This window comes from Polistes canadensis, unplaced genomic scaffold (genome assembly GCF_001313835.1).
Source record: "Polistes canadensis isolate GaletaPanama2010 unplaced genomic scaffold, ASM131383v1 scaffold_419, whole genome shotgun sequence".
NCBI classification, from domain to species: Eukaryota; Metazoa; Arthropoda; class Insecta; order Hymenoptera; family Vespidae; genus Polistes; species Polistes canadensis.
In genome coordinates, this window is record NW_014569966.1 from 17442 (window position 1) to 28834 (window position 11393).

Here is an 11393-nt window from a genome sequence, read left to right on the forward strand (position 1 = left end):
ATAAATACTAAAGTACTTTCTTGGTATTATATTTTAGAAAAAAACGAGTATTTAGTGCATACTTTTTATCAAAAGTTATTAGCATTTATTATACTAGCAGTTGATTATAATATTAAACCATTTACCTGTGTATCGTTCTCTCTCTATTAGATATATGTCTATAAATATATAGATAAAATTAAAATCTAGGATTTATTGGGGAATTTTAATATATTGCATTGCTTATATTTAGATTTTTCAGTTATCAATAGACTTACAAAATGCAGCAGAAATAATCCAATGCAGTGTCTACATTGCAGGCTCTATGCTTACATTGTATATTAATTTTTATTTTGGCCAAGAGTTGATGAATTATAGTGATCTAGTTTTTGAAGAATTGTAAGATAGTACGAAGTTTTTTACCTTTAATTTTTATAAAATGCAATCAAACAATTTCACATGTTAATAATTACTTTATCTAAAAAATTATCATATCTATTTGTAGACGTCAAGTTCCAATTTACATTCTTTCCAATAAAACTCAAAAAATTCTATTATTTATGATTGCCAGAAGCTGTAAGCAAAGCGTGCTATCGATTGGTGGTATGTTCGTCTCCTCACATGAAGCGTTTGCAGTCGTAAGTAACAATAAACGAATGATTATTGATATATCGTTTAAACAAGCAAAATATATTTTTAGGTAATGCGAAAAGCATTCTCTTTTGCAATGGTTTACTATAGTACACTATAATTCGTATCTGCATTTTAGCAACATTACAACTATTTCGAATTCTGTTTATTGATGGTTGAAATCGTTCTGCATGGAACAAATCATATTCATTATTTCATAATCATATGATTGTAATCATGATTAGTGGTTTTATGAATGTATTCAGTTATAATTAAATATATATGTTACATTTTCCTGCAATTATTACGCGTTTATTTTTTTATCATTCCAAAAATTCTGAAGATCTACGTGTTTCATCTTTAAGTAAAATATGTTCAGGTTATAATGTTTTCAAAACAGATTTTTTACTTTTGGCAGACTGTATTATCGATCACGATAGGTACTTTGTTCTAATCACTATAACAATGTTGTTGCTTCTAAATGAACAAGTGTTCCGCACCGTTGTCGGAGACCAACTGACCTAAGTTGAAATCATTAAAACCTTCTGCGCATGTCTCTAAATATAAAAAGTAGAAGGAAAATCTACCCTCAAATAATTGTTGAGAAAAAGCACGTGCCAAAATACACAAAGTAGTAATTATCCTATTTTAAAATAGGATATAATAATAAAACTATAAAGAAGTGGAACTTCTTCCTAGCTTGTTGTATTGATTATATTGTTATTTCCTTATTTTTATCTCATTGTGTTTTTCATTTTGTTCTTATATTTTTAATAGGTAGGAATTAGAATATCCGATGAGATAGTAGGGGAAATAAAATGTATATTTAATATTTTGTTTTGAAACCTTTGAGTTAGTTCACAATGGCTTCTGGTGGCCGAATATTCGACGAACATTTTTTCATTTCGAATAAGTTTGTTCAATCATTATTGGGTTTTCGTCCTGATCAATCTCAGAATGTTCAATTGTTTTTACTTTGTGCAATAACAATGTACGTGTTTCCTGGACTGGTACATCAAGTATGTGTTATTTTTTAAACGTAAAATGGATTAATAGATTTATTGATGTTGTTTTTATCTTTTTTTTCTTTAAAATTATAGAAATCTTTTGTGTAAATATTAGTCCTTTGTAACATACAATAAATATATATTCTATATAATAAAAATTTGAAACATAATCTATGACAATTATTTTGTAAGTTTATTTTTAATCATTAGTTATATCAACTTTTTACATCGGGAGATACATTTCAATCAACAGTCCAAGTGCTGCAGAAAACTATAGGAATTATTATTTTACTTACAGCTTATAGCACCACTTACTTTGGTTTTGTAACAGTTTGTAGAAATATTTTTTTTTGTTTTGATAAATATGTCAAAAAATCTGACTTTGTTTTTTATCATTAGAAGATAATTATTATTTTTAGATGAAGTTAATATTAACTAAAATAAATACGAATTACGAGGAGGTGCTAAATAATGGGGAATTAAATTTGTTTGAAAAAAGTGAAGTACAAAGTAAATCATATACATATGTTGTCCTTGGTAAGCACACACACAGCACACATAGCACACAAGTATAAAAATATTTCGATTTTTACAGGCTTTTACTTTGTTTCAGGTCTTTTTAATGGATATGGTATTTCAATAATAGCTCCGTGCATTATAAAAGTGTGTCTTTATTTTTTAGGAATAATGGATGAAAATCAATTACCATTAATTGTACCCGTTAATAATATCAGCAAGGCAGGAGTGGAATATTTTTTTTTACTTATTTATCAAATAATTGAGCTTATTATTATTTTGACAATAGGTGGAGTGAGTTTTTCAGGATATTTGGTTTTTGTTCTATTTGCGTGTTATCAATTTCGCGAATTAATGTGGGTGTATAATAGTCAAATTTATGATTGTATTTGTTGCCGTAATACTTGTTTAAAGTAAAATTATATTTTAACACAATATTATTTTTCAAGATTAAAGATACGGCATCCATTCGAAAGACATTCAAAATATATGGGAAGTGATTGCTATTTTAGAACATCCCAAGAAGAATGGGATTGGATAATTGACATTATAAATAGATATAAAAATGTTATTGAGTAAGTATTTTGAGATGATGTTAAAAGAATTATTCTATTAATCATAAAGAATATAACATTACTACGGAGTACTGTTATATTTTATGCGAGATAATTAAAGAAAATATAAACGTTTTCGAATTATTTCTATAAATTTTTGAGACTTTAATCGTTGACTGCAATGTTTTACTGAAATCATTTGTATAATTTTATACACGGGTTATATTATCCTCATATTAAAAAAAGTTCTATTATTGACACATTTTTGGATAATTGTAACGGGTTCCTATATTATGGTTAACAATTGTTGAATATTTATTTTTTATTATTAATTATCCAGCTCATAAATGACTTATAGAAATAGAATATTGGTTGGAACTTTAGAATGATTAAAAAGTAACACGTTGATATGGAAACTTATTATTCTTTTGACAATATGGAATTATCTTTTTAATATTGTTTTATTTATTTTGAAAAACGCGTTTGAAAAGTTTAGATGTAGTAAAGTAACGTCCATTATGGCGATTTATTTTTATCATAATTTTATTCAAGGTATGCGAATTTGCTGAACAACTTTTCGAAGATATCTTACTTAGTTACAGTATCTTTGGCTATGAGCGTTATCGCTTTTGATTTTCTGTATGTAAGTATTACAAATGTCAAAACATAAAAAAAAAATTATAAATATTAAAACATTATCTTCATAACATATTTTACAATAACCAAATATGCAGTGTATATACTTTTTATTATTAAATTTTAATATATTACATCTTTCACGTTTAGATATATCAGTTATCTGTAAACTTTAAAAATGCAGCCGAAATAGTCGAGTGCAGTTTCTACATTGCAGGCTCTATACTTACATTATATATTAATTTTTATCTTGGCCAAGAGCTGATTAATTATAGCAATGTAGTTTTCGAGGAATTGTAAGAAAAAAAACAAAATTTTTGTTACCATTATATTTTTATAAAAAATAAGTAAATAATTTATATGATAAAGAGACATACAATTATATTGAGAAATTTTCTAATAATAATTATTTCATCTTGGAAGTATTTTAATCTATTTGCAGATGTCAAGTTCCATTTTATACTCTTTCTAATAGAATTCAAAAATTTCTACTATTTATGATTCGAAGAAGCTGTAAACCAAGCATGCTTTCGATTGGTGGTATATTCGTGTCTTCACATCAAACGTTTTCCGCTGTAAGTTGCAATCAGCGATTGTTTTTTAGAGTATTGTTTAAACAAGAAAAATATTCTTTCAGTTAGTGCGGAAATCATTCTCTTTTGCAATGGTTTTCTATAGTACACTATAATTCGTATCTGCATTTTAGCAACATTACAACTATTTCGAATGCTGTTTAATAAAGATTAAAATCGTTCTGCATGAAACAAATCATATCGATTATTTCGACATAATACAATTGTAATCATGAATTACGGCTGCATAAATGTATTCAGTGATAATATAATATATATACTATGTTTTTCTGCAATTATTTATCACTCATTTTTTTATTATATTGCGAATTATACGAAAATTTACGTGACTTATGTTCAAATAAATACCTGAAGGTTCTCAGTTTATTACAAAAATTTCTATACGATATTTGAAAGACTTTATCGTCACACAAAATAGGTACTCTCTTCCAATCACTATAACAATGTTGTTGTTTCTGAATGAACAAGTGTTCTGCACCGTTGTCGGAGACCAACTGACTTAAGTTGAAATCAATAAAACCTTCTGCGCATGTCTCTAAACATAAAAAGTAGAAGGAAAATCAACCCTCCTATAATTGTTGAGAAAAAGCACGTGCCAAAATATGTGAAGTAGTAATTATCTTATTCGAACAGGTGGAAACTTATAAAACTATAAAGGATTGGAACTTGTTCCTTGTGAATTTTTATAAATTTATTTGCAATTTACTTATTTCACTTTATTCCATTTTGTTCTTATATTTTTAATAGGTAGGAATTTGAATATCCGACGAGATAGTAGAGGAAATTAAATGTGTATTTATTATTTTGTTTTGAAACCTTTGAGTTAGTTCACAATGGCTTCTGGTGGTCGAATGTTCAACGAACATTTTTTCTATTCGAATAAGTTTGTTCAATCAATACTGGGTCTCGGTCCAGATCATTCTCAAAAAGATCAATTGTTTTTACTTTGTGTAATAACATTCTATATGTTCCCAGGACTGGTACATCAAGTATGTGTACTTTTTCTAAATGTAAAATACATTAATATATTTAGTAAGGTGTTTTTCATTTGTATTACTTCGAATTAAAAAAAAATCTTTTAAACTAATACAAGTCTTTCATAATTAAAAGAGAAACATATTTTATACATAAATAAAAATCTCAAGCATATATTCTGTTACATTTAATTCGTAAAATTTCTTTTTAACATTAGTTTTATCAACTTTTTACATCAGAAGTAACACTGCAATCAGCGGTCGCAGTGCTTCAGAAAGCGATGGGAACTATAGGCCTTATTACAGTTTTCTGTACGATCTACTTTAATTTTGTAACAGTTCGTAAATTTTTATGGATTAATATTATTTTACATTTGTACGTAACATATTGATCTAATTATAGTAAATAAAATGTCTTTTATTTTCAGATGAAGCTACTTTCTACTCATATGAAATCCTATTATGAACAGGTTTTTAATGAAAAAGAATTATCTATGTTAGAAGAAACTGTAAAACAAAGTAAAATATATGTCTACGTTTTCTTAGGTAAATAATAATAAAATATTTCCGTTATAATTTTACATGCATTTACCATGTTTCAGGTGTTTTTAATAGTTATGGTATTTTACTGATAATTCCATGCGTTGTAAAAGTATGTCTTTATTTTTTGGGAATATTGAACGAAAATCAATTACCCCTAATTGTACCAGTTAATAATATCAGCAAGGCAGGAGTGAAATATTATGGTTTGCTTATTTACCAAATAATTGGAGTTTTTATTTTGACAACAATAGGCGCATTGAGTTTTTCGGGATATTTACTTGATGTTCTCTTTGCGTGCTATCAATTTCGCGTTTTAATGTACGTTTTAAGTTATCAAACCTATGGTTATTTTTTTTTTTAATTTTTTTTTAGTTTTTAAATTGTATTCTTTCAATTGTTTTTTTAAGATTCATTATACAGTGTCCATTCAAAAGAAATTTAATATATATGGAAAAGGATTGCTTTTTTAATAAATCACAAGAAGAATGGGATTGGATAATCGACRTTATAAATAGATATAAAAATATTACAGAGTAAGTATTTTGGAATGGTGTTAAAAGAATTTATTAATACTTTTCATAAAAGGATTAAATATAATACCATACTATTAAATATGCTCGTATTGTATTGCTTCTCTTTTAAAGAAGAGGAATACTTGTTCAACTATATTTTCGAAATTATATTGATTTGACTTGCTGAGTGCAATGTTTTTATACAAATATTCGTTTAATATTTTGTACGGGTTCTTCAAAATTTATGTCTTCGTAATTTGTTTTACTGTAACATGTTTTAGTTTAAGTTTTATTATTTTTTAATAAAAGTACTAGTGAGGCATTTGTTTGTTAACAATTGTTAAGTTTTAATTTGTGATGTGTGTAAATTATTTATCTCAGAGTATATATGAAGAAATATAATACATTTTCCAGGTATGTGGATTTGTTAAACAATTTTTCGAGAATAACTTATTTAATTATAGTATTTATGGCTATAGGCGTTCTCGCTTTTGATTTCCTGTATGTAAGTAATACAAATGTCAAAACATAAAAAATTTGATAAATACTAAAGTATTTTCTTGGTATTATATTTTAGAAAAAACGAGTATTTAGTGCATACTTTTTATCAAAAGTTATTAGCATTTATTATACTAGCAGTTGATTATAATATTAAACCATTTACCTGTGTATCGTTCTCTCTCTATTAGATATATGACTATATATATATATAGATAAAATTAAAATCTAGGAATTATTGGGGAATTTTAATATATTGCATTGCTTATATTTAGATTTTTCAGTTATCTATAGACTTACAAAATGTAGCAGAAATAATCCAATGCAGTGTCTACATTGTAGGCTCTATGCTTACATTGTATATTAATTTTTATTTTGGCCAAGAGTTGATGAATTATAGCGATCTAGTTTTTGAAGAATTGTAAGATAATACGAAGTTTTTTAATTTTTAATTCTTATAAAAAGCAAACAAATAATTTTTATAGCAAAATCAATATATATTGAAGAAAATTAATTTCTAATTTTACTATTACGCAAACAATCACTTATTTGTTCAAGAAATAATCTTATCTGTTTTGTAGGTGTCAAGTTCCATTTTACATTCTTTCTAAGAAATCTCAAAAAATTTTATTATTTATGATTATCAGAAGCTGTAAGACAAGCGTGCTATCGATTGGTGGTATGTTTGTCGCCTCGCATGAAACGTTTGCAGTCGTAAGTAACAATAAACGAATGTCTATTAATATATCGTTTAAACAGGCAAAATATATTTTTAGGTAATGCGAAAAGCATTCTCTTTTGCAATGGTTTACTATAGTACACTATAATTCGTATCTGCATTTTTGCAATATTACAACTATTTCGAATGCTGTTTATTGAAGATTCAAATCGTTCTGCGTGGAACAAATCATATTCATTATTTTATAATCATATGATTTTAATCATGATTAATGGTTTCACAAATGTATTTAGTGATAGTAGAATATATATGTTACGTTTTTCTGCAATTATTACGCGTTTATTTTCTTTTCATTCCAAAAATTACAAAGATCTACGTGTTTTATCTTTAAGTAAAATTTGTCAGGTTATAAGTTTAACATGACAATTTCTATAAGATATTTGGCAGACTTTATAGTCATAGAAGATTGGTACTGTTTTCTAATCACTATAACAATGTTGTTGCTTTAAATGAACAAGTGTTCCGCACCGTTGTCGGAGACCAACTGACCTAAGTTGAAATCAATAGAACCTTCTGCGCATGTCTCTAAACATAAAAAGTAGAAGGAAAATCTACCCTCCTATAATTGTTAAGAAAAAGCACGTGTCAACATACACAAAGTATATATTATCCTATTCGAAAAGGTGGAAACTTATAAAACTAGAAACTAGTTGAACTTCCCCCTTGTGAATTTTTATGAATTTATTTGCATTTTTCTTTTTTTCACGTTATTCCATTTTTTCTTTTATTTTTAATAGATAGGAATTTGAATATCCGACGAGATAGTAGGGGAAATTAATGGGTATTTATTATTTAGTTTTGAAACCTTTGAGTTAGTACACAATGGCTTCTGGTGGTCGAATGTTCAACGAACATTTTTTCTTTTCGAATAAGTTTGTTCAATCAATACTGGGTCTCCGTCTAGATCATTCTCAAAACGATCAATTGTTTTTACTTTGTGTAATAACATTCTATTTGTTTCCAGGACTGGTACATCAAGTATGTGTACTTTTTCTGAATGTAAAATACATTAATATATTTAATAAGGTGTCTTTCGTTTGTATTACTTTGAATTAAAAGAAATCTTTTAAGCTAATACAAGTCCTTCATAAATAAAAGAGAAACATATCTTACACATAAAAAAAAATCTCAAGCATTTATTCTGTTACATTTAATTCGTAAAATTTCTTTTTAACATTAGTTTTATCAACTTTTTACATCAGAAGTAACACTGCAATCAGCGGTCGCAGTGCTTCAGAAAGCTGTGGGAACTGTAGGCTTTATTGTAGTTTTTTGTACGACCTACTTTAATTTTGTAACAGTTCGTAAATTTTTATGGATAATATTATTTTACATTGGCACGTGACATATTTATCTAATTATAGCAAATAAAATGTCTTTTATTTTCAGATGAAGCTACTTTTTACTCATATGAAATCCTATTATGAGCAGGTTGTTAATGAAAAAGAATTATCTATGTTAGAAGAAACTATAATGCAAAGTAAAATATGTGTCTACGGTTTCTTAGGTAGATAATAGTATAATATTTTTGTTAGATGTGAAAATTCAATTTTACATGCATTTACCATCTTTCAGGTTTTTTTAATAGTTATGGTATTTTACTGATAATTCCATGCGTTGTAAAAGTATGTCTTTATTTTTCGGGAATATTGAACGAAAATCAATTACCACTAATTGTACCTGTAAATAATATCAGCCAGGCTGGAGTGAAATATTATGGTTTACTTATTTACCAAATAATAGGAGTTTTTATTTTGACAACAATAGGTGCATTGAGTTTTTCGGGATACTTACTTGGTGTTCTATTTGCGTGTTATCAATTTCGCGTTTTAATGTACGTTTTAAAATATTAAACCTATGGTTATCTTTTTTTGTTTATAAATTGTATTCTTTTAATTGTTTTTTTAAGATTCATTATACAGTGTCCATTTGAAAGAAATTTAATATATATGGAAAAGAATTGCTTTTTTAATAAATCACAAGAAGAATGGGATTGGATAATCGACATTATAAATAGATATAAAAATATTACAGAGTAAGTATTTTGGAATGGTGTTAAAAGAATTTTAATTATCCTTTTAATAAAAGTATTAAATATAAATCAATACCACTAAATAAGCTCGCGGATTTTATTGTTTCTATTTTAAAGAACCTTGTTCAACTATATTTTCGAAGTTATATTGATTTTACTTGCTGAGTGCAATGTTTTTATACGAATATTTGTATAATTTTTTGTACGGGTTCCTCAAAATTTCTGTCTTTTTAATTTGTTTAACTGTGTAACATGTTTTACTTTAAATTTTATTATTTTTTAATAAAAGTACTTGTAATACATATGTTTTTTAACAACTGTTAAGTTTTAATTTTTGATGTAAATTATTCATCTCAGAATATAATACATGTGAGGATACGGAATATCTTAGAAGTGTGTGTGACCATAGTGTTTAAGTTTTCTACAAAAGAGTGCATGTGTGATGGTATGAGTGTGTACGAGATTGTAACGATGAACAAAGAAGAAAGAAAGCTTTTCTTGTAGATATGTTTTGTTTAGATAGTAAGAGTACACCGTCTGGGCCTGTCGCCTTTATGCAGCTCCATCGAAATCTCTCGAACGTTCTCGCTCCGGAAGTACGGAAGTGATCCGTTGTTTATGAGGGATAATTATCGAGGTGTTTCTGGAGGGAATGCCAGGAAGTGATGAAAGACGATGGAGAGGGGGAAGGGCATAAATAGGCGACGATGGGCACCGGACGGCGCATTCCATATTCGGGCATTCCGTGATAGTTCTTTTGTTTACGCGACGATAGATTATAAATTATTCACCATTCTATCTCTTAAAACAATTATACCAAAATCGTTTAGCATTACTATTAAGCGTTAATGATTAAGTCATTATTATTACCTTCTATATTTTATTCAAATTATAATAAATTAAATCTTACATACATTTTCCAGGTATGTGGATTTGTTAAACAACTTTTCGAGAATAACTTATTTAGTTATAGTATTTATTGCTATAAGCGTTATCGCTATTGATTTCCTGTATGTAAGTAATACAAATGTCAAAACATAAATAATATGATAAATTCTAAAGTATTTTCTTAGTATTACATTTTAGAAAACACGAGTATTAAATGCATACTTTTTATTAAAAGTTATTAGGACTCATTATACTAGCAGTTGATTATAATATTGAACCATTTACCTGTGTATCGTTCTCTCTCTATTAGATATATGTATATATATAGATAAAATTAAAATCTAGGAATTATTGGGGAATTTTAATATATTGCATTGCTTATATTTAGATTTTTCAGTTATCTATAGACTTACAAAATGCAGCAGAAATAATTCAATGCAGTGTCTACATTGCAGGCTCTATGCTTACATTGTATATTAATTTTTATTTTGGCCAAGAGTTGATGAATTATGGCGATATTGTTTTCGAAGAACTGTAAGATTTTACGAAGTTTTTTCACTTTTAATTTTTATAAAAAGCAAACAAATAATTTTTATAGCAAAATCAATATACATTGAAGAAAATAAATTTGTAATTTAACTATTACGTAAATAATCACTTATTTGTTCAAGAAGTAATCTTATTTGTTTTTTAGGTGTCAAGTTCCATTTTACATTCTTTCTAAGAAATCTCAAAAAACTTTATTAATTATGATTATCAGAAGCTGTAAGAAAAGCGTGCTATCGATTGGTGGTATGTTTGTCTCCTCGCATGAAACGTTTGCAGTCGTAAGTAACAATAAACGAATGTCTATTAATATATCGTTTAAACAGGCAAAATATATTTTTAGGTAATGCGAAAAGCATTCTCTTTTGCAATGGTTTACTATAGTACACTATAATTCGTATCTGCAGTTTAGCAATATTACAACTATTTCGAATGCTGTTTATTGAAGATTCAAATCGTTCTGCGTGGAACAAATCATAATCATTATTTTATAGTCATATGATTTTAATCATGATTAATGGTTTCACAAATGTATTTAGTGATAGTAGAATATATATGTTACGTTTTTCTGCAATTATTACGCGTTTATTTTTGTATCACTCCAAAAATTCTGGAAATCTACGTGTTTTATCTTTAAGTTGAATATGTCAGGTTATAAGTTTAACATGACAATTTCTATAAGATATTTAGCAGACTTTATCGTCATACAAGATTGGTACTCTCTTCTAATCACTATAACAATGTTG